The sequence below is a fragment of the Puma concolor genome, chromosome A1 (assembly GCF_028749965.1).
Source record: "Puma concolor isolate L17-30 chromosome A1, mPumCon1.1.hap2, whole genome shotgun sequence".
NCBI lineage: Eukaryota > Metazoa > Chordata > Mammalia > Carnivora > Felidae > Puma > Puma concolor.
In genome coordinates, this window is record NC_141667.1 from 18,349,329 (window position 1) to 18,373,447 (window position 24,119).

The 24,119-nt window shown below is 36.1% G+C and overlaps 1 protein-coding gene across 2 annotated transcripts in view; it reads right to left on the minus strand.

The window, feature by feature from the left end:
• Positions 1-24,119, minus strand: part of CDH12 (cadherin 12) — a 1,063,313-nt gene that overhangs the window by 682,992 nt on the left and 356,202 nt on the right. For both annotated transcript variants that reach the window (XM_086676372.1, XM_086676368.1), the window contains exon 2: positions 4,660-4,743. The gene's annotated coding sequence lies outside the window, so the exon portion shown is untranslated. The remainder of the gene's footprint in view (positions 1-4,659; positions 4,744-24,119) is intronic.

The following is a 24,119-nucleotide window of genomic DNA, read 5'->3' on the forward strand; positions in this document are numbered from 1 at the left end:
TGACTCCATTTTTCGTATACCCCGGAAATATATCTTATCCCTTATTTTGATGTGGAAGGGGACTTTTTAAAATGAACTTTAAAATCATGTCCTGCTGACTTGCAAATGGCAGGCCGATGCTAAATGAGAGAAGCCTTAAAAACTCTGATACCTTTTATCCCTGCACAGAGAGATTCCATGCTCCGTATGTTCTAATCCTTGGCTTTCCAATATTGCCTTTACGAGGTTAAGGAGATGAATGTTCATTGCTTTTAATCCTTACCATGATTTATGAGCCTCTTGGTATCCTTTCCCCAGAGCAGCTACAACTGTGTGGCTGTTCTGCCTGCTGCTTAAATTACACAGACATCTGCAAAGTAAATTATGGATTGTTGTCCCATAGACCATAACCAAGCATTCTCTTCATCTCTCCTGCAGGATTTTTTCTTTTTTTTTTTTTAATTAGAACAAAGACCGCATACAGTTGTACTTGCCTAAGTCCTGAAGAAATGTTAAGCTAACCTGAATGATAGCACAACGACCTGGATTATGACCTATCACATAACATCAAAGCAGCCTGACATCTAACAGGATTACTTTAAAGTTGGAAGGGAAAAACAAAAACAAAAACAAAAACAACTTCCCTTTATTTATGTTTCTTCTTTATTTAAGGAACACCATCTTTATGTTCACAGGAGGAAGGTGACCTTTAAAATTAACTGAAGATGTGTGCCATGCAATAAAGACACATGTAAAGTGACCTTTCAGTCTCTGAGTGTGCAAGATTTTAAGAGCATCTTGTGGCCTATGGTTCTTTGAACCAAATATTGACAAAGAAATAAAAAAAAATACATAAAGGAAAATTCGTGAAAGATTGAAGTACCTCTTTAGGATTTTGTTTTTCTTCTACTGTTATCACTTGTAGTAAAGCTGGTTTAATAATCCTGGAAATTTGCAGAGATCATGAGTAATTGGAACAATTCTTTTTTCTGAATAAGAAGTCTAGCAGAGTCTGAGAAGAAATGGTCATCTCCTTCTGTATTTTCCTTTCTGTTCTCTGCTTACTATTTTGTGCAGATGATGACTCATAATTCCCAATGACAAGTCCATTGTGAAATCCTAATAGGCATGTCTCAAATGACTAGCCTTTGACAGTTACCCCAAATTAGAAATAGCCCAGCATTTTTTTTTCCAAATGTGCTAATTGCAATGCAAACAATAACCCATCAGGGAAAACCTCACTAACAAAATTTACAAAATGATTTCTAGTAATGCCTTACAAAGTACATTTCTTTTTTAAACAGATGGCTGTGCAATTCATTTTTTTTTTGAATCCTACTGTCAACTCAGCAGGATGTTGTGAGGGCTAAAACCAGAAATGCTCAAATCTACTCCTCGCTGAGCAGATCTGTTGCTGCCTCTGTGTTTCCATCACTTTCCTTTTCACCTCATCACTGCTGAGAGGCAATGTTCCCTGAGTGTCAGGACCTGATGTTCATACCAATGCCCTAAAGACTTACTTTCTTTCTTTCTTTCTTTCTTTCTTTCTTTCTTTCTTTCTTTCTTTCTTTCTTTCTTTCTTTCTTTCTTAAGATAGATCTTGTATCTGTTTACCTCTGTGTCAGCCTCTGTATTCATTTCCAAAACTTTCCTTTGGGGACCCCACTTTGCATTCTTGACCTCATGAAATGAAGTATTAAAGGAATCCTGAAAGATTTGATTTAGTTAAAACCCTAAACTAAATATATCTGTAAATAAACAAATACCTTTTGAATACCGATTACACACAAGTAATTGTCTAAGAAATTATAGGATCTGGTCACAAATAAGATGAAAGATATATAAGATATATCCAAAGATATATAATATATATATTCCTCCAATCCCCAATACATTTCCAGCAACTATTTCCTTAAACACGCACACACACACACACACACACACACACACACACACACACGTGCATACCCTGCTAATCAGATTATTTCTCTACATTCAAAAATAAATAGCAAAAACAAACATGGCTCCATATCTTATAAAACATAAATCGCACAGCCCAGATATGTTCTGAAATTTCATTCAAGCTTCTTCATCATCTGGACCTATTCTTCTAGATTTATCTGCCAACTCGCCTCATATTTGATGCTCACTGCATTTCCTAACTGTCCAAATGGCTTAAGATTCACCATGCATGAAACGTTACATATCTTTGTCTGTTATACATCTATCGCCTTTTCTTTACATATTTGTACACACTTATCTTTAAAGTCCAATTCAAATGCATCATTTCTATATTTTCCACCCCCTTTCAACCATAGCATACAAAAGAAATCCTATTCCAAATTCTCTGAAACCACAGCATTTTTAATAATGCAACACAAAACTATCCTCTACATAATCAAAGACTGCTGTCTGACCATAAAGAAAAGAATATTTCATTGTCTTCATTGTCAGATGATTTATAAGTTAATCTAATTACTTGTTAGGCAATCATGAATGTAAGTGACAAATAAGGACAAACACTAAATTTTGTGAAATTTTAGAGTAAATTGACTGTTCTTTCTTTGATTGGTCAAAAAAGAAGTTAAGAAAGGAGATCATAGGATTTTAAATAGGCCCCAGAGCCTTACTCTATTCAATATTGAATTAATAAAAGACACATATTTTAGTACTAAGTTTGTTTGGCTTGAAACATATTGCCTTCAATGTCCTTAGATATCACTCTCTAGTTTGTTAAATCATTCCACTGAGATTACTTTCAGGTCTACTTTCTTGTGTGAAATTTATGAAAACTCTTACATTAAAAGGAAAGCAATTTCAAGCCATTCTCTACAAATGTCTTCTGCATTCATTTGATTTTTTTTCCACATTGAAAACAAGTGAACATCCTAATTACTTTAAATTTAAAGTATTTTAATTTCTTGGGGCACCTGGGTGGCTCAGTCGGTTATGCATCCGACTTGGGCTCAGGTCACGATCTCGCGGTTTGTGGGTTTGAGCCCCACATCCAGCTCTATGCTGACAGCTCAGAGCCTGGAGCCTGCTTCAGATTCTGTGTCTCCCTCTCTCTCTACCCCTCCCCTGCTCATGCTCGGTCTCTCAGAAATAAATAAATGTTAAAAAAAATTCAATTTATCCTTTCTCATGTTACTATGTTTAAACTATTCTCATGTAAAATGATGATCATTTTCCTATATATTCCTTTTAACTGTGGTTATAGCACAGAGAGAACCAAAGAATATTTGGGAAGAGTGTGCTCCCCTTTTATGTGGATCTTTGGTGATTTTAATGCTTCATTAAGCTTTAAAGAAAGAGATTAATAATTAGTACGGTGTGGTATTAATTTTTGATTACTCATACTTGTAGCATAGATAATATTTAAGTTGCTGAAATCATGGTTTTGCAGAAAAGACAAGTTGCTGGTTACAAAAATTAATTCTGAAGCGTAAAGCTCTTTTATACTATCAATATAAGATCTGGAATGAAACCCCGCTCCAAAATTTTGAGGCCAGAAATTTTAAAAGTATCTGAATTTCCTATAAAAATGTGAAGATTTTACAAGATAAAGTGAGATTTTTACATATAGAAATTCTGAATATTGATGAAAACAACTTGAAAGACAGAACAGATGACAAAAGGCATTAGTATTTGAGATATCCAATGCTTAATTTCAAACTTTTAAACCTGAAAAATGTTATCTAAAATTTGTATAGAATTTACTCAAATCTGATACTTGAAATTAACTGACAATGTTATAAAACTAGATTAAAGTGTAACATTTTTTGAATAAATATATCTCTTCAAGGAAAAGTTAAAAACAGAAAGAAACCATGTAATTTTTTTTTCATTTATTAACTGAGTATGCGGAGGGAGTTTGAATAAATATCACAGCAAGATCCAGAAAGCCACATTAGCTTAATTACATTTGCCTTATCTCTTTAACCTTTTCTTTCTGAGCTATTATATCAATAGTTAATCTTAATTGATCACTGATTGAGAACTGAGAGCATGAAGCTTGTTTTGAATACTGCCTAAGAATAGATCTATTGGTTACGGAGCAGAGAGAGTCAAGGCAGTGCTTTAATTATTGTCTTCAGAAGGTTAACTGTAAGTGTCTACATCTCAGAGTTCAGATTCCTGCCATCAGCAAAGGAAAAGCAGCCTATCACTACCTGCCCAAGAAACAACTGAATTACACTCTGCCATATTAATATTAATAAAGACAAGAAAATTTGAGACTGTGTCCCTGTTTCCGGTGTCAGAGCTTCATCTAAAGTTTGCCTTTGAAAGGAGACCTATCCAATTGAACAAAAGTAATATCCACTAATTATGAGGGGCTAGTCAAGGTGCCATGAAAATATAAAAGCAGAAAATCAATTTTTGTTCTTAAGAAAGCACACAGTCACTAGGTCTTCTCGAATCTGCATGTAAATTAAAACAGTGCAAGAAAAATATGACGAAGATGCTCAAACATGTAGATTTCATGCTAAAAGAAATGATTAGTACTTAAGTTTCATGGTTGTGTCATCTTTATGTCAACCGCCTAAAAGTACATAAACATTTGAATATTTTGATTTGTAAGAAAACATATATTAAAAAAAAGAATTTTCAAAAGAATTAAAATTTTGAATTATTAAGAGATTAAAATATAGGCATTAATGATAGTTAAATGTCACCTACCATTGAAAAGGCTGACATCCTTTAAAACTCCAACATGCTATTGAGTTCCAAATGGACTGTATTCCCAAAAAGAGCCAAACAGAGCTGGAAAAACAAACATACACAATGATGTTATTTTTTTTAACTTAAATTCAATTTAGTTAACGTACAGTGTAGTCTTGGCTGCAGGAGTAGAACTCAGTGATTCATCTCTTACATATGACACCCAGTGCTCATCTCAAATCATACCCTCCTTAATGCCCATCATCCATTTAACCCATCCCCCCACTCACTTCCCCTCCAGCAGCCCTCAGTTTGTTCTGTCTTTAAGAGTTTCTTTTGGTTTGCCTCCAACTCTGTTTTTATCTCATTTTTCTTTCCCTTCCCCTGTGTTCATCTGTTGTGTTTCTCAAATTCCACATATTAGTGAAATCATATGATATGTCTTTCTCTGACTGACTTATTTGGCTTAGATAATACCCTCTAGAGATATTATGCTAAGCAAAAATTTTATATAAATATATATATATATATATGTATGTATATATATGTATGTATGTATATAATATATATTAGAATATTTCACATTTACTTAAAAGCTACAGAGATTTTTCAGAGTTCTCATAAACTCCAATTTCTTCTGTCATTAGCATTTTACATTAGAATGGTTTAACTGTCACAACTTTTGATGCATTGTGATATATGGGCTTAAACGAACCAATATTGATATATTATTCTTATTTCATGAGTTTTTACCCCAATGTCCTTTTTCTGTTCCAGATATCGCCTTGAATTTAGCCTTTATGTCTCCCCAGCCTGCTCTGAGAGGTGACAGTTTTTCAGATTTTCCTTGGTTTTGATGACCTTGAGAGTTTTGAAGAGTAATGCTGAGGCATTGCAGAATGTCTCTCAATTGGAATTTGCCTGATTTTGTTTCTTATGACTAGATAAGTGGGATGTACGGTCTAATTTTTCTCACTAGACTCGTTTTTGGAGGGAAAACCATACAGGCAGGGTCATCCTCTTAACTTCCTATTGAGGATGCAGGAAACCAGCCTGACTTCTATTCTGTTCCACACTGTGCCTTTGGAAGCAAGTCACCAAATACAGTCCACACTCAGGGGAAGGGAATTATGTTCCACCTCCTTGAGGGTGAAATGTTTGCAGGATTTATTTGGAATTCTTCTGCAAGAAAGACTTGTTTCTCTTCTCCCAGTTTGTGTGCTTCAATCATTCATTAATTCGTTCAGTAATTTGTGTACCTCATTATGAATTCATAGATGTTTATTTCATATTTTGTGTCATAATCTGATACTACATCATTTCTTTTGTTGTTCAAATTGTTCCAGCTTTGGCCTTTGTGAGCCCTTGCACTTGGTTTTGTGACCTTTTGACATATCACATAAAACTATTCATTGAGCAGTTACTTACATTCTGGCATTAAAGTAAGAAAGAGATTCAAAAGAAACTCTAAGCCATCCCAAACCTTTAAATTATATTAGAGGGACACCTTGGTGGTTCAGTTGGTTAAGTATCTGACTCTTGGTTTTGGCTCAGGTCATGATCTCATGGTTATGGGTTCGAGCCTGACATCAGGCTGTGTGCTGACAGTGCAGAGCCTGCTTGGGATTCTCTCTCCTTCTCTCTCTCTGCACTACCCCACTCAGGCTGTCTTTCCCCACCCCCACCCCCAACCCCAACCTGTGTCTCTTTCTCAAAATAAATAAACTTAAAAAATAAAATAAATAAAATAAATTTTATTAGAAATGTTGGCTAAAATGTATCAAAATCTATATCAGTTTCCTGTGGCTGTGACAATAAATGACCACAAATGTAGTAGCTTAAAGGAACAGAAATTTATTCTGTCACAGTTTTAGAGGTCAGAAGTCTGAAATCAAGGGGCAAGCAGGGCTCTCTTCCATCAGAGGATCTTGAGAAGAATCCATTCCTGGTCTCTTCAAATGTCTAGTGATTGTCAGCATGCCTTGTGCCTATGGCCATATCATCCCAGTCTTCAAGGCTGGCATCTTCAAACGTTTCCCTCCTCTTTCACATCCCTTTCTCCTCAGCGTGGGCCAAAGCTCCCTATGTTTATAATCGTATATAGACGGTCTCTCACTTATGATAGTTCAACTTATGATTTTTTTTACACTATAATGGTGCAAAAGTGATACACATCCAGAGGAAACCGTATTTTGAAATCTGCAATTTTGATCTTTTGTTGACGAGTGAGATGCCTAGGATCCTGTCCCAGGAAGCTGGGCGACAACAGCCAGTGCAGCCCCCAGTCAGCCATCCGTGGGGGTAAACAAGTGATACCCTGGTTGTCATCCTGCACCCACAAAGCTGTTCTGTTTTTGTCTTTCAGTACAGTATTCAATAAGTTACATGAGACATTCCAAACGTTATTATAAAATAGGCTTGGCTTTAGAGGATTTTGCCCAACTGCAGACTAATATAAGTGTCCTGAGTATGTTTAAGGTAGGTTAGGCCAAGATATGGTGTTCTGTAGGCTAAGGGTATTAAATGCAATTTTGACTTGTGGTATTTTCAACTTGTAATGGGTTCACTGAGATGTAGTCTAGGACAATCTGTGTGTGATTGCATTTTGGTCCCACCTAGACAATCCAGCATAACCCTCCCATCTCAATATCCTTACCTTAATCACAACCACAAAGACCCTTTATTGCCACAAAGAAAATTTATAGGTTTCATGAATTAGGAGACAGCTATATTTTGTGAGGTTATTTTTTTAGCACACCATAGACTACCTTGTAGACTTGCTTCCTATCTCCTTCCATAGAGGAGAACAAATTACAAGAATAAAACAATTTTCTCAAGAGTCTATTTCACATGAGGCAGGGTGTATAACCCTGATAGCATTAGAAATATAATCAAACACAATGAAAGGATATTTTAAAATATTGCTTAAGACGATATAGGACAGGCATAATTTTAACTTCCTTAGAGCAATAGATATTATTTAATTATGTAACTTAAATAATCGTCTCCCTCTTTTCCTTATAGACTAGGACCATGGATAACTTACAATTATGTTGTTTTTCATGAAATAAAACTATAGAACTGAAGTTTCAGAATTATGGCTCCACCATCTTTAGAAAAAAATTCATAATTAAGCAAACCGTTAGACAAATTTTAAAGGAAATGCTTTGTGAATTCTACTGCATACTGCGTTTGTAAATTATTATTACTGGTACAAAATATCTTATGCCCGGTGAATTTTTTTTTTTTTAATTTTTTTTTTCAACATTTATTCATTTTTGGGACAGAGATCGTGACCTGGCTGAAGTCGGACGCTCAACCGACTGCGCCACCCAGGCGCCCCTGCCCGGTCAATTTTTAAGGAAACTTGACATAAGAAAGGAACTAACAATAAAGTAAGAGGAGTGGGAGCTGATTAGTTGGGAAGTTATCAGAAACATACAAAAGCATGAATGACTTCAGTGAGGTTTAAATTCCCAGCATTGGTAAGGGAATCCAGACCTCAGGCACAAGAACTAAAGGAACAAGGAATGAGATACTTGAACGCAAGAGGTATGTAAAAAGGATTGTCCCATCTATGGGATGGGAATTTAAAAAAACTTCTGCACATCAGTTCTGTGAAGCTGTACAAATATTAACTGCTCACCAAGGATCATAGAAAAGAGGTCACCAGTAAGAAGGCAGATGGCAAGCATAGACTTCGTGGGTATAAGACATCCAGATTCACACACAGGTATGGTGTGGGGACTTGAACCCAAGATATTATAGCACTGGTGAAACTATTAGAGTTTTAGCTGAGCAAATACAAAAATGTCTTTAAGGTATTCTTGCATAATCTAAGGGATTAGACTCCCATAGTAGGGAAAAAATAATAAGAGAAAGGAAAACACATGAATGAACATCAGCAGAAGCAATAAAATGGAAAATTTGTTTCTTAAGAGCTGGAAATAATAGAACATTTTGTAAAAGATATATGTAATGTATTTAAAGTCTTCAGAGTCAAAGAAAGAAAGAAAAAAATGTTTCCTTTATCAGAACATACACAAAAATAACTTTCAGTTGTGTAGAGAAATAAAGCCTTAAAAATGTGAAAGAAAATACACAGCATATTTTTATGAAATAGGGAAAAAAAAGCTTTTCTTTAAACAAAATGTTAAAAGCACAAAGCAAAATAATGATACATTTGAGCTAAAATTTAATGTATTCAAAATTTAACTTTACTAACAAAAGGAAGCTATGTCAGTGATTGTGAGAAGATTTGTAATTTATGAAACAAAGTTTAGAGAATAGATTATATAAGAATTTTAATATTTAAAAAATGAATTTGTGGGATTCCACATCAGCCATCATTGGGGAAATGCAAATTAACATGGCAATGACATATTATTCCATCCTCAATTAGATTAGTAAAAATATTTTTAGTTAAATATAATGCCTGAAATGATCAATAATAAACAAAGATGTGGAGTGATATAGTGTTGGTGGTGAACATTGATAAAACCACTTTGAAAAACCGTTTGGCAATAACGAATAGAGGTAAAAATTCAGGTAACCTCTTCCCTAGCAATTTCCCTTCTGTATAACCATGCTAGACAAAGTCTTTCACAAATGTGCAAAGAAATAGGCAAAGGAATATTTACTGAAGGTTTGTTCAAATTCCTAAAAGAATTGGCATTTTTGAAACTCATGACAAATGCACATGCAAACACAACCAATTATTGTCCATATTTCAAATATTAAGTTAAAAATGTTTTACTTGTAATTTATTAGAAAATATTTATTTTTGGTCTATATTTGCATGTGTGTGTATAATTGCATGCATGGGGGTTTGTGTTTGTACGTGGAGTGTGTAAGATATTAGACACAGCAGTTTTCTTTATTATATCGCAATCATGATTAAGAATATTATACCTAATTTATTCAAGAGGAACAATCACAAAAACAGATCAATATTACTAAGAGGACTTATGAATATATAAATATTTGAAAACACAGTGGGCAGGTACCACACACTTTAATAAAAAAGGACAACACTAGAGTCAGGAGAAATATATGTAGTTAAGGCTCTTAGGTGACAAAGTAATAAGATCAGATACCATTTTATTAGTAAAGAGGATATACCAAAGGATTAGATACTGTTTTGTGTTCCTCTACCTGCTTCTGGCATAAAGATAAATCCCCTTATAAGCAGCTAACCTGCTTCATTGCAGGTAGTGGTAGAGATGTACAGCAATGAAAATAAATGACACCAGAAAAACATAAGCTGAGGGAAGAGTGAAAAAAACAGGTGGTAGCTGTGCTTCAACAAGACCCAGGGCAGTAGTTCAAAGCAAGTACAGTCTGCAAGAGCACAATTCATGAGGCCATTTCGGCTAAGGTAAGAAAGTCTAGGACTAACAACATCAGCTGAGGACAAGCAGTTATCAAATGTTGGGTGACAGGACTCAGTGAAGAAACTGTAACCTGGGCTGAGACATATATGTCATTTCCAATGCCCCTACTACCAAAATGAAAAAGATTTAAAAAGAGGTAATACCTGTGGTATGCTGAACAGTAATGAAAGGGATTAGAAACAAATTTCTGCCAAAATATGAGATGAGTCTATTTCACAAATAAGCTGAAGATACTTGTAATAATTATCTTCCGGAAAAATGTTATGACACAAAACAGGTAGGATACTCGGATAATATCCCACTAATACCTCTTGAATTAAAAGACTGAAGCACTGGAGTACCTCTGTGTAGCCTGCACTTGGGATTTCTTTAAAGGCTTTGTTTCCAGAACTTTCAAAGAAATCATACCATGAAGGCCACCAATAAACCACAGCCAAACCAATGAGATATCTGCAGGTGGTTGAGTTCTCTCCTGATATGTCTGACTGTCACTAGGGAATGTGGTCCAACCAAATAAAAAAAAATTTGGTATGGAATGTTGGTTACTTATAAGAAGAAGAAGAAGGAGGAGGAGGAGGAGGAGGAGGAGGAGGAGGAGGAGGAAAAAGAAGAAGTTTTCACCTGCAGGTGCTCTCCAGGAACTTGATGTTTCTCCACACCCACTGTATAATGAATATGGCTGACAATGGATATCATAGTTATCAGCTTTTGAACTTCAGATCATGGAGCATTCAAGTATCACCCATGTAACAAAAAGGAATATACTCACTTTTTGAAATATAAATGATGCTTGATTTGAAATCTCGGTATTTAGCATATATTAGAAGTTCTAAGAAAGAATCAGTAATATTTAAGGATACTTCGAATGCAAAATATATTAAGAAAAACAATGTGTTAAATAAAGGAAGAGATGTTTTAAAATGACAAGAGTATTTTCACTCAATAAACTTAAAGAATAGGCCAAATAAAAACAACAACAAAAAGATAAGTCATTAAAATAACAGAATAGGATAAATATAGGTGTTTCTGAATCAAGGTAATTGGTAGTATCATAACACTTAAAATAACATGGTTATGGGGTACCTGGATGGTACAGTCAGTTAAGACCCTGCTTTGGCTCAGGTCATGATCTCAGTTTGCAGCTTCGAGCCCTGTGTTGGGCTCTGTGTTGACAGTTCAGAACCTAGAGCCTGCTTCTGATTCTGTGTGTGTGTGTGTGTGTGTGTGTGTGTGTGTGTGTGTGTCTGCCCCTCTTCCTGCTTGCAGTCTGCCTCTCTCTCTCAAAAATAAACATTAATTAAAAAAATAAATAAAATAACATGATTATGAGCAATTATATGCCAACAAATTGGGCAATCTGGAAGACATGGATAAATTCCTAGAAACATATAAACTACCAAAACTGAAACAAGAAGAAATAGAAAAATTGAACAGAATTGTAACAAGTAAAGAAATTGTTTCAGTAATCAAAAATCTTCCAACAAACAAGAGTCAAGGGCCAAATGGCTTTCCAGGAGAATTCTACCAAACATTTAAAGAAGACTTAACATCTATTATTTTGAAGCTTTTCCAAAAAGTAGAAATGGATGGAAAACTGCTAACTCATTCTACCAGGACAGCATTACTTTGATTCCAAACCCAGACAAAGACTCCACCAAAGAAAGAACTACACACCAATTTCCCTGATGAACATGGATGCAAAAATTCTCAACAACATACTATCAAAATAGATCCAATAATACATTAAAAAAATTATTCACTGCAATCAAGTGGTATTTATTCTTAGGATGCAAGGCTGATTCAATACCCACAAATCCATTAATGTGATACATCATATTAATGAAATAAAAGATAGGGGTGCCTGGGTGGCTCAGTCGGTTGAGTGCCCAACTTCATCTCGGGTCATGATTTCACAGTTCATGAGTTCAAGTCCCGCGTCCGGCTCTGTGCTGACCGCTCAGAGCCTGGAGCCTGCTTCAGATCTGTGTCGCCCTCTCTCTCTGCCCCTTCCCCACTTATGCTCTGTCTCTATCTCTCAAAAATGAATAAACGTGAAAAATTAATAAAATAAAGGATAAGAACCACATGATTCTCCCAATAGATGCAGACAAAGCATTTGACAAAATACAGTATCCCTTCTTGATAAAAACCCTCTAAAAAGGAGGGATAGAAGGAACATACCTCAAGATCATAAAGGCTATATACAAAAGACCCACAGCTATCACCCTCAATGGGGAAAAACTGAGAGCTTTCCCCCTACGGTCAAGAAAATGACAGGGATGTCCTCTCTCACCAATGTTGTTCAACATAGTGTTGGGAGTCCTAGCTTCAGTACTCAGACAACAAAAAGAAAAAAAAATTCAAATGGGCAAGGGAGAAGTCAAACTTTCACTCTTCACAAATGACATGATACTCTAGGTGGAAAACCCGAAAGACTCCACCATAAAACTGCTAGAACTGATACATGAATCCAGCAAAGTCACACACCGTGAAATCACCATACAGAAATCTGTGATATTTCTAAACATCAATAATGAAACACCATAAAATCAAGAAATTGATCCCATTTACAATTGCACCAAGAACCATAAAATACCAAGGAATAAACTTAACCAAAGAGGTAAATGATCTATACACTGAAAACCTTAGAAAGTTTACGAAAGAAATTGAAGAAGACACAACGAAATGTTCCATGCTCAAGGATTGGAAGAATAAATATTGTTAAAATGCTGATACTACCCAAAGCAATCTACATATTCAATGCAAACCCTACCATAGTAACACCAGCATTCTTCACAGAGCTAGAAAAAATAATTCTAAAATTTGTATCAAACCAGAAAAGACCCCAAATGGCCAAAGTAATGTTGAAAAAGAAACCAAAGCTGGAGGCATCACAATTGCAGACTCCACCCTGTATTACAAAGCTGTACTCATCAAGATAGTATGGTGATAGTATGGTATTAACAAAAAAACAGACACTCAGATCAATGGAACAGAAAAGAGAACACAGAAATATACCCACAAACACATGGCCAACTAATCTTTGACAAAGCAGGAAAGACTGTCCAATGGAATAAAGACAGTCTCTTCAGCAAGTGGTGCTGGGAAAACCGGACACGAACATGCAGAAGAATGAACTTGGACAACTTTCTTACACCATACACAAAAATAATATCAAAGTGGATGAAATGCCTAAAGATAAAACAGGAAACCATCAAAATCCTAGAGGAGAAAGCAGGCAAAAACTTCTTTGGCCTCAGCTGCAACAATTTCCTATGTCTCCAGAGGCAAGGGAAACAAAAACAAAAATGAACCATTGGGCCTTCATCAAGATAAAAACCTTCTGCACAGCAAAGGAAACAATCAGCAAAATTATAAGGCACCCAATGGAATGGGAGAAGATATTTGCAAATGACCTATCAGATAAAGGGTTGGTATCCAAAACCTATAAAGAACTTATAAAACTCAACATCTAAAAAACAAACAATCCAGTGAAGAAATGGGTAAAAGGCATGAACAGACACTTTATCAAAGAAGGCATCCAGATTGCTAAGAAACTCCTGAAAAGATGCTTATCATCACTCATCATTAGGGAAATACAAATCAAAACCACAATGAGATACCACCTCACAGCAGCCACAATGGCTACAATTAACAAGTCAGGAAACAACAGATACTGGCAAGGATGTGGAGGAAGGGGAACACTTTTGCATTGCTGATGGGAATCCAAACAGGTGCAGCTACTCTGGAAAACAGTGTGGATGTTCCTCAAAAATTTTTAAATAAAACTACCCTACAACCCAGCAACTGCACTACCAAAAATTTATCCAAGGGATACAAATATGCTGATTCAAAGAGGCACATGCACCCCAATGTTTATAGCAGCACTATAAACAATAGCCAAATTATGGAAAGAGCCCAAATGTCCATAGACTGATTGACATAGACTGATGGACTGATAAAGAAGATATGGTATGTACACACACACACACACACACACACACACACACACACACACATACACACACACACACACACACACTGGAATATTACTCAGCAATATAAAAGAATGAAATCTTGTCATTTGCAACAACTTGTGGATGGAAGTAGAGTGTATTACGCTAAGCAAAAGAAGTCAGTCAGGGAAAGACAAATATCATATGATTTCACTCACATGTGGAATTTAAGAAACAAAACATGAACATAGGAAAGGGAAAGAAAAAAGATAAAAAGAGAGAGGGAGACAAACCATAAGAGACAGAGAACAAACTGAGGGTTGCTAGAGGGGTGTTGGGTGGGGGGGATGGGCTAAATGGGTGATGGGCATTAAGGAGGGCACTTGTTGGAATGAGCACTGGGTATTGTATGTTAATGATGAATAACTAAATTCTACTCCTGAAATTATTATTACACTGTATGTTAACTAACTTGGATTTAAATAAAATTACAAAAATAAAAAATAAAAATAATAAAATAACATGAATTCCCATAAAATGGAGGAACAATTTTGCTATAATATATGAACGTATTAGAAAATAAACACAATACACATAGAAACACATTTTCAGTGAATGGATGAGTCTAAAAGTAAAAGAAGAGTCTAAAGAGAGGAGCAAAGCTGGAGGACAAGTACAGGGAGGTGAGTATTGTAGACAAGAGATATATTAAGCATCTAAAAAACTGGCGGCCTAAGTGTTCTTTGAGTGAAGTCTTTGAATTGGCCCAGAGTTAGAGTTGAATTAGTGAAAACTGCAGAAAACTGAGCTCCAGGAAGACTATACCTATAGAAAAAACAAATGGCTTTCCTAATAGAAAACAGATACTTTCTTCTTTATTCTAGATATAAAAAAAATATCTGCTCTGAGGATATGTGGTTGGTGGCTGGCTCTCACTTGAGTTTGGAGAAGTCATTTACATTATTTGGTTCAAAATCAATCTTGAGATTGAAACTTGAATTTAAAATGGATTGGGGTGTATACTGCTTTCCAGATGACAATAAATCGCTACAGAAAACAACTCACAACCTACACCATAGGGAACTCTTGAAAATTAAATTACCACAAATATAATAGGCTCTAGTCTAAAATCTCAAAACATAATGGATGTCCTATAAAGTTAAATAAGATAAAAAGATAACAAGAAACAACAGAGATAGGTTCATAAAGGAAGAACACTATTTGAGATGTGACTGTATTTTATTCTAAAAACTCCAAGTTTCTCCATCAAATCATCCATTTAAATTTTATGATTAATAAAAGATTTTAGGAACTTTTCTGAACAATGTTTAGGTAATTGCATTCTGAAAGACCTGCAACAAGAGTTAAAGAGTACAATTTAAAAATCATTTATCTTATAAATATTCATTAAATAATTAGAGATACATTTAACAAAAAAAGGTCTAACATCTTTGTTGAATAAACAAGGAGGTCATTAGACTGATGTGGCTCTAATGGCATGGTGGCCTAGGTGACCAAACCGAAAACAAGCCCTATAAACGCCACAAGGTTGAGAAATTGAAACCAAAAAACAACCAATTACCAACAGACAACTGGACTTGAAGCTATAATCACATAATGTCCTTTCTTCGCCTCTGTACTCTCTCTGGAAAAGACTCTCCCTTAGGTCTTGCTGACAGATTGCTCCTAACACCTCTGGTTTGGCACTACGAGATTTGAAGCAATTTTTGCTCCAATAAGCCCTTAAAATTGTTAATATGCCTCAACTTATCTCTTTTTAATTAAAAAAAAATTTTAATGTATATTTTTGAGAGAGAGAGAGAGAAAGAAAGAGACAGGCAGACAGGGCATGAGCAGGGGAGGGGCAGAGAGAGAGAAGGAGACACAGAATCCAGGCTCCAGGCTCTGAGCTGTCAGCAATGAGCTGGACATGGGGCTCAAACCCCACTCACCATGAGATCATGACTTGAGGTTGGACACAACTGACTGGGCCACCCAGATGCCTCTCAATTTATCTTTTAAAATCTTTATTGATGTAATGGCCCAACATGATTAATAACTATTAAATAAGAACTAAATACGTGTAGAAAGTTATCTTGCTTATTGAATCAGTTCTATCAATAACAGTCTCTCAACTCAAATAATCCCAGGCAAAAGAAATAAGGTTTTTCATCAAAGTTGTAAAAGTGATACTAAATGATACGAAAGAATACAGGGTGAGAATAGTTACAACATTAATAAAGAAGTAAAAAGAACATGGTTTTGTCTTACTCAAGACTAAGATTTATAAATATATGACTTACAACAGTGATAAGGACTATGGGCAAGAAAAACTTATGACATGCACATGTATGGAAACCTGATATATAGCAAAGCATATTTGAAAAACTAGTAGGGAACCAAAGACTATTCAAGAAGAGGTACTGAGAAATGTTATTACCTCTAAATAAAATACACACACACACACACACACACACACTATATCCCTACCTCATTCCTTAGGCAAAATCAATCCTAGTAGATCCAGCACTTAAGTGTGAAAGATGAATATATAAAATTTTTGACAAAACAAAATATATTAACTCAGGATAGGCATTAATATAAATGTACTAAAATATTCTACCCATATAAACACAGGCTAATAAACTTCTACATAACACAGTTAAAACTTTGGGTTCACTAAGACACCCAAGAACATTAAAAGACATAGTGCAGTTTGAGAAACAATATTTGTCATAGATATGACAAATAATCATCACCCTGATTATATAATAACTCTCAAATACAACTAGAAAAACACACTGTATTATAAAATTAGTTGAAACTCATACACTTATTTAAGAAAACACAGTAACACAAATGACGTTAAAAATCTAATGATGTCCAAACTTACTAGCAAAGAGGTCAAAACACATTAAGGTCATGATGAGGTAAATATACAATTAAGCTGGCAAAAATAAAACATATAAACATTGCCAGTGTTGAGAAGATGGGGAACTTTTTGAACATTCCTATAGTATTGATACAAATATAAATTGGTCCAGGCCACCTACAAATAACTTGTCATTATCCGGAAAACATGAACAGATGAATATCAGTTAACTCAGAATTCTGACTCTTAGGCATAAACAATTATACAAAAAGAAAAAAAAAATCTGACATTTAAAGAAATAAATATAAATGTTTCTAAATACAGATAGAAAATATAATATACATGTCATTTGCTTTTTTGAAGAAGAGACATATCAAGAAAGTTTAGAAAGTAGTAAAATAAATTATATAAATTGTTTTATTTTTATTTTTTATTAAGAAGTTAATTGCTATACTCTAATTTTTGGTAGTGGTAATTAGAAAACTACATTTATAATGACAAGTACATAAGATTATGTTAACAAAACTGCAATGTGGTATATTCATTACACTGCTAGGAAAAAAGTAAAAGAAAAATAATATATAAATACAGAAATAGAAGGAATCACTGGAGAGTGATAAAAAATAAATGGATAATGGGGGGAGCCAAGATGGTGGAACAGCATGGAATTTTTTTCTGCCTCTGACGTCCATGAAATACAGCCAGAACAACACTTAACTATCCTGCACACCCAGAAAACTGATTTGAGGATCAACACAACAATCTCCACAACCTGAACCACAGAATTCAGCAGGTATGCAGCATGGGGAGACGAACTGGGGGAGAGAGAAGCCGCAAAGGGCAGGCTGTTTTTGGATACAGAGAGAGGACAGAGCCGGGGTGGGAGGCAGGGGGAGAACTCAGAAAAGCACCACCCCCCAAAAGCAGCTGGAGAGAAAATGGAAAAGTGGAAATAGCAGCAGGGACCGAATTAAAAAGGCAGAAAAGAGAGTGTTTAAATTCCCTTAAGACTCTATAAACAGGGGAGCACAAGGTTGGAAACTCAGCAGCTGATACCTGGGGGTGCTCTGGTGGAAAGGGTGAATCCCCAGGAGCAGAGTGAGGTCCAGGGGTCTTTGGGCCACACAGGGTGAGGCGGTTCCCCTGCTGGGAGGACATCTGGTAGAGGCCCCAAAGGCAAAGGCCCCAGTGGACCCAGGAGAACAAACACATGTGCTGGTGCTGGAACAAGGTCATTGGGGATGAAGCCTGGTGCCAGATGCGTGTGCGGTCATTTGCCATAATCCCTGAAACACTGTTGCCACGTAATCGCGTGAACTTTTCCTGGGGCAGGCTGGCACCCGGAGGCAGTCTCTGGGCATCGCCAATAGCACGGTCCTGCGAACATTCCTGGGTGTGGCCAGCACCCGGCCATTGCTCAGTGAAAACCTCCTGCAGAAGGTTTGAGCAGGACAAAGCCGCAGTCCCTCAGAAGTAAAGGGTGGGGAAACGCAGCAGCATCTGGGATAAAACTCAGGAGAGAGGTGCTGCCTGGGGCTTGGTCACCAACAGCGTAAAAGTGGGGAGTGTACGGAAACCGAAGACAAAGGATGGGTGCACGATTGCTGATCAGGGAGAACAGAATTCCGATACTAGAGACGGGTGACACCGTTTTCACCGATCTGGCGCATGTGCATACACATCTACAAGCGCCACAACAATCCACCTGAGTAAGCTAAGCAGTGCCATCTAGTGGAGAATGGAGCCATTACACAAACCCCCACCCAACTGGGCCAACCTCACTCTTCAGGAACACAAGTCTCTCTGCCTGCTTAGTTTATGGACTATAAACTGCTTCATAGTTTGACTTCTATGGGAAAAAGAAGTAATTTCAACTGTATTTCTGTCTGCTCCCTGGTCCATTTATTAAATCTTCTTTTCTTTTCTCTTTTGTTTTTTTTCTTGAATACAGAAAGAGAATTTTTTTTATTTTCAATTTTTATTAAAACTATTTTTCTTTAATTTTTTTCTACTATATTTTTTACTTTTGTATATATTTTTTCAAATTCTATTTTGCTTTAACCATTTCATTTTATTTCTGTATATTCATTTTTTTTTCAAATTTTCAAACGACTTCCCTTTTTTTTTTCTTTCCCCTTTTTTCTCTCATCTACCAAGCCCCTTTCAACACCCAGACGAAAACACATCTAAGGTCTACCATCATTTATTTGATTTGTATGTGTCTGTTGTTTTTATTTTTTTAATTCAATTTTTTTTTAATTTATTTTTTTAAATTTTTTTTAACCTCATTAATTCCTTTACTCCCTTCAAACTGACAAAACGAAGGAATTCACCCTAAAAGAAAGAGCAGGAAGAAACGACAGCCAGGGATATAACAAACACAGATACAAACAAGAAGTCTGAACCAGATTTTAGAATCATGATAATAAGAATACTAGCTGGAGTCAAAAATAGATTAGAATCACTTTCTGTGGAGATAAAAGAAGAAAACCTAGTCAGGATGAAATTTAAAATGCTATAACTGAGCTGCAATCTCAATTGGTGCCATGGCAGCAAAGATGGATGAGGCAGAGCACAGAATCAGTGATATAGAGGACAAACTTGTGGAGAATCATGAAGCAGAAAAAAATAGGGAGACTAAGGCAAAAGAGCACAATTTAAGAATTAGAGAAAATCAGTGACCCATTAAAAAGGAACAACCTCAGAATCATAGGGGTCCCAGAAGAGGAAGAGAGAGAAAAAGGGATAGAAGGACTATGTGAGCAAATCATAGCAGAAAACTTTCCTAACCTGGAGAAAGACACAGACATCAAAATCCAGGAAGCACATTAGATTCAACAAAAACCGAACATCAACAAGGCATATCATAGTCAAATTCACAAAATACTCAGGCAAGGAAAGAATCATGAAAGCAGCAAGGGAAAAAGACTCCTTAACCTACGAGGGAAGACAGATAAGGTTTGCAGCAGACCTATCCACAGAAACTTGGCAGGCCAGAAAGGAGTGGTGGGATATATTCAGTGTGCTGAATCAGAAAAATATGCAACCAAAAATTCTTTATCCAGCAACACTGTCATTCAAAATAGAAGGAGAGAGTAAAAGTTTCCCAGACAAACAAAAATTAAAGGAGTTAGTGACCACTAAACTAGCCCTGCAAGAAATTTTAAGGGGGACTCTCTGAGGGGAGAAAAGATGAATAAATAAGTAAGTAAGTAAGTAAGTAAGTAAGTAAGTAAGTAAATAAATAAATAAATAAATAAATAAATAAAGTAAATATATATTTACATACATAATACATGCATACATACATACAAAAAGCAACAAAGAATAGAAAGGACCAGAACACCACCAAAAACTCCAAATCTGCAAGCAACATAATGGCAACAAATTCATATGTTTCAGTACTCATTCAAACGTCAATGGACTAAATGTTCCAATCAAAAGACATAGGGTAACAGAATTCATTAGAAAACAAGATCCATCTATATGCTGTTTACAAGAGACCCACTTTAAACCAAAAGACACCTTCAGATTGAAAGTAAAGGGATGGAGAACCATCTATCATGCTAATTGTTGACAAAAATACCCAGAGTACCCATACTTATATCAAACAATCTAGACTTAAAAAAAAAAGACTGTAACATGAGATGAAGAAGGACATTATATCATAATTAATGGGTCTATCCACCAAGAAGACCTAACAATTGTAAACATTTATGCTCCAAATATGAAAGCACCCAAATATATAAATCAATTAATCACAAACATAAAGAAACTCATTGATAATAATACCATAATAGTAGGGGACTTCAACACCCCACTTACAACAATGGATAGATCATCAAATCATAAAATCAACAAGGTAACAATGGCTTTGAGTGACACACTGGATGAGATGGATTTAACAGATATATTTAGAACATTTCATCCTAAAGCAGCAGAATATACATTCTTCTCCAGTGCACATGGGACATTCTCCAGAATAGACCACGTACTGGGACACAAATCAGCCCTCAACAAGTACAAAAAGATTGAGATCATATCATGCATATTTTTTTTACCACAATGCTATGAAAGTCAAAATCAACCAAAAGAAAAATTATGGAAAGGTAGGAAATACTTGGAGACTGAAGAACATTCAACTAAAGAATGAATGGGCTGGGGTGCCTGGGTGGCTCAGTCAGTTACGTGTCTGACTTCGGCTCAGGTCATGATCTCGCAGTCCGAGAGTTCGAGCCCCGCGTTGGGCTCTGTGCTGACAGCTCAGAGCCTGGAGCCTGTTTCAGATTCTGTGTCTCCCTCTCTCTCTGACCCTCCCCCGTTCGTGCTGTGTCTCTCTCTGTCTCAAAAATAAATAAATGTTAAAAAAAAAATAAGAAAAAAAAAAGAATGAATGGGCTAACCAAGAAGTTATAGAGGAAACTAAAAAGTGCATGGAAGCCAATGAAAATGATAACACCATAGCCAAAAACGTCTGGGATGCAGCAAAGGTGGTCATAGGAGGAAAATATATAGCAATCTAGGCCTTCCTAAAGAAGGAAGAAAGGTCTTAGATACAAAATCTAACCTTACACCTTAAAGAGCTAGAAAAAGAACAGCAAATAAAACCCCAAACTAGCAGAAGACAGAAAGTAATAAAGATTAGAACAGAAATTAATGCTATAGAAACCAAAAAACAGTAGAACAGATCAGTGAAGCCAGAAGCTGGTTCTTTGAAAGAATTAACAAAATTGATAAACCACTGGCCAGTTTGATCAAAAAGAAAAAGGAAAGGACCCAGATAAATAAAATCAAGAATGAAAGAGGAGAGATCACAACCAACAAAGCAGAAATAAAAACAATATTAAGAGAATATTATGAGCAATTATACACCAGTAAAATGGGCAATCTGGAAGAAATGGACAAATTCCTACAAACATATACACTATCAAAACTGAAACAGGAAGAAATAGAAAATTTGAATAAACCCATAACCAGTAAAGAAATTGAATTAGTATTCAAAAATCCCCCCCCCCCCAAAAGAGTCCAGAGCCACATGGCTTTCCAGGGGAATTCTGCCAAATATTTAAGGAAGAGTTAACACTTATTATCTTGAAGCTGTTCCAAAAAATAGAAATGGAAGGAAAACTCCCAAACTCTTTCTATGAAGCCAGCATTACCTTGATTCCAAAACCAGAAAAAGACCCCACTAAAAAGGAGAACTATGTACCAATTTCCTTGATTAACATGGATGCAAAAATCCTGAACAAGATAATAGCCAACTGGATCTAACAATACATTAAAAAAATTATTCATCACGACCAAGTGGGATTTATATCTGAGATGCAGGGCTGGTTGAATATCTGCAAAACAATCAGTGTGATTCATCACATCAAGAAAAGAAAGGACAAGAACCATATGAACCTCTCAATAGTTGCAGAGAAAGCATTTGACAAAATACAGCATCCCTTCTTGATAAAAACCCACAAGAATGTAGATAGAAAGAACATACCTTGAGATCATATAAGCCATATATGAAAGACCCAATGCTAATATCATCCTCAATGGGGAAAAACTGAGAGCTTTTCCCCTAAGGTCAGGAACGAGACAGGAATGTCCACTCTGGCCACTGTTATTCAACATATTATTGGAAGTCTTAGCCTCAGTAACCAGACAACACAAAGAAATAAAAGGCATCCAAATCAGCCAGGAGGAGGTCAAACTTTCACTCTCCACAGATGATGTGGTACTCTACATGGAAAACCCAAAAGATTCCACCAAAAAACTGCTAGAAATAATTCATGAATTCAGCAAAGTTGCAGGATATGAAATCAATGCTCAGAAATCGGTTGCATTCCTATACACCAAGAACAAAGCAACAGAAAGAGAAATCAAGGAGTTGGTCCCATTTACAACTGCACCAAAAACCATGAATACCTAGGAATAAATCTAACCAAAGAGGTGAAAAATCTATACACTGAAAAATATAGAAATCTTATAAAAGAAGTTGAAGAAGACACAAAACAATGGAAAAATACTCCATGCTCCTGGATAAGAACAAATATTGCTAAAATGTCAATAGTACCCAAAGCAATCTACCTATTCAATGCAATACCTGTCAAAATGACACCAGCATTCTTCACAGAACTAGAACAAAAATCCTAAACTTTGTGGAACCAGAAAAGATGCCGAATAGCCAAAGCAATCTTGAAAAAGAAAACCAAAGCAGGAGGCATCACAATTCTGCACTTCCAGCTGTATTACAAAGCTGTAATCATCAAGACAGTATGGTACTGGCACAAAAACACTCAGATCAATGGAACAGAATAGAGAACCCAGAAATGGACTCACACATGTTTGCCCAACAAATCTATGACAAAGCAGGGAAGACTATCCAATGGAATGAAGACAGTTTCCTCAGCAAGCGGTGCTGGGAAAACTGGACAGTGACATGCAGAAAAATAAACCTGGACCACTTTCTTACACCATACACAAAAATAAACTCAAAATGGGGGTGCCTGGGTGGCTCAGTCGGTTGAGCGTCCAATTTCGGCTCAGGTCATGATCTCGCAGTTCATGGGTTCGAGCCCCACATCAGGCTCTGTGCTGACAGCTCAGATCCTGGAGCCTGCTTCGGATTCTGTGTCTCCCTCTCTCTCTCTCTCTCTGCCCCTCCCCCGCTCATGTTCTATCTATCTCTCTGTCAAAAATAAATAAATATTAAAAAAATTAAAAAAAAAAAAACTAAAAATGGATGAAAGATCTAAATGTAAGACAGGAAGCCATCAAAATCCTTGAGGAGAAAGCAGGCAAAAACCTCTTTGATTTTCGCTGCAGCAACTTCTTACTCAACACATGTCTGAAGGCAAGGGAAACAAAAGCAAAAATGAACTACTGAGACCTCATCAAAATCAAAAGCTTCTGCACAGTGAAGGAAACAACCAGCAAAACTAAAAGGCAACCCACGGAATGGGATAAGATATTTGAAAATGACATATCAGATAAAGGGTTAGTATCCAAAATCTACAAAGAATTTATCAAACTCGACACCCAAAAAACAAACAATCCAGTGAAGAAATGGGAAAAAGACATGAATAGATACTTCTCCAAAGAAGACATCCAGATGGCCAACCGATACATGAAAAAAGCTCAACATCACTCATCAAAGAAATACAAATCAAACCACAATGACATACCACCTCACACCTGTCAGAATGGCTAACGTTAACAACTCAGGTAACAACAGATGTTGGTGAGGATGCAGAGAAAGAGGATCTC